Here is a 1,808-nt window from a genome sequence, read left to right on the forward strand (position 1 = left end):
ATAGAAACTATCCAAACAGAAACACAAGAGAAAAAAGAGATTTGAAAATAAAAATGATAGAGTTTTAACAAGTTATGTAAAAAATGTCAGGAATCATGAGAAAATCTCTAGTACAATAGTAAATTTTTGTCTGGAATCTTACAAAGAAAAGGAGAGAGAAAGGGGCTAAGAAATTGAAGAAGTAGTGATTCCAAATTTCCCAAATTTGTTGGAAATGTAATGATGCATGTTACAACTTTTAGAGCAAACAGAAAAAGTATATGAAAAGAATTTTAGTAAAAAAAAAAAATTAGGAAGCAAGCTGAGTATATATCAAAAAGAAAAGTTAAAATTTTCACATTCTCACCAGCCTAGTCTTTGGTTTGGAGATTTTAGAGAAGTTCTTGCTTTTCTTTGTGGTTCTTAGTGGTCTACCTTCTGTCTCAACAGAACGCTTTGTTATTATTGAAGTTTCTCCTCTCAGATGGTTCAGAATGTCCATGTCTTCAGCCTGGTGTCACCTTTTCATTCTGTGGCAGCTGTTTTCTGTTTGGCCTTGAGAAGTTTCACTCTGAGTATGAAGAGACAGCCCTTGGTCAAGGATCCTTGGGGAACCCAGCCCCGCAAAGCTCCCTCCTTCTTCTCATGCACTGTTCTAGTATTCGAACTATGATAGTATTCTTCAATTCTGCTCTCTGCCTTCTCCAATGATCACCAATCCTGTACTCTCCTTAGGTTTCACCTCCCTGAGTCAAATTTAAGCAACTGTCTCTAGGTAGAGAGATGCAATAAGTTCGGAGCTTATCTTATATGTTTCTTTCTTTCATTTTTGCATTTCCAGAATGTTATTGTCCCCTATGATATCTCTACAGATTCTTCCAAAATACAGATGAGAATTCAAGTTCAAGGGCAAAGTTTCTAAAGACATTTTTACAACCAAGGAAAACTCTATTACGATATTTTCTCTAGTCATAATTATTCTGTTTATTTGATTTAGGCCATTAAATTGTCATTAAAATTTATATTATTTATTTATTTACATTTTTATTTTTAATTAATTAATTATTTTAATTTATTTTTTTAAAAATGCCAACAGCACCTGGTCTTCCTAGGTGGTCTCTCATCCAAGTACTAACCAGGCCCGACCCTGCTTAGCTTCTGAGATCAGATGGGGTCGGGCATGTTCAGGGTGACATGGCTGTAGTAATTAATTTTTTTAATTGAAGAAATGATTTAAACATTTTTCCCCCACCTACTTTCCCTTCCCTCTTTCCCCCTCCTCCCTCCTCTTCCCCTCTATAATTTATATTATTAACAGTAATTCTTTAGTTAAAAATTTAGTTTTGGTGGTCATGACATAATTTATTTTTAAAACATATCTTCTATATTATGTTTCCTTCTCTTATTTTATTTCATTTAAATTTATATGTTTTGTTCTTCAACTCAAATTTTTACTTCTCTTCCTGTGATTATTATTGCATAAATAACAATAACTGTAGACACTGATATGTATCAAAAAGTAATTATAACCCAGATATGAAGCTATTACTTTTATGTATATGTTCTTTAATACATACAGTGTACATTTAGATTATTACTATAATCTAAATGTTATGGTTATATAACCTCTTGAAGGTTAGGAGAAAATTAAACAATACATGTAAATGTTTTAACATGTTCAGGTCTTTGCAAACATAAGTTATTTTAAATATAAACTAATTATTTATTAAATTATTTATTAAATTATTAAAGCTTCAAACATACATAGTACTGTATTTTCAAATTTTTTCCCAAGTAGAAAATTTAAGGAAAATATTTAAAGTGGTTTG

General features: G+C 31.1%; 1 pseudogene; it reads right to left on the bottom strand.

Annotated features, from left to right (window-relative positions):
- Positions 1-1,066: 1,066 nt before the first annotated feature.
- LOC120622386 (uncharacterized) lies at positions 1,067-1,185 on the bottom strand (annotated as a pseudogene).
- Between the last annotated feature and the right edge of the window lie 623 nt (positions 1,186-1,808).

Source organism: Pteropus medius, unplaced genomic scaffold, assembly GCF_902729225.1.
Source record: "Pteropus medius unplaced genomic scaffold, Ma_sr-lr_union100, whole genome shotgun sequence".
Lineage (NCBI taxonomy): Eukaryota > Metazoa > Chordata > Mammalia > Chiroptera > Pteropodidae > Pteropus > Pteropus medius.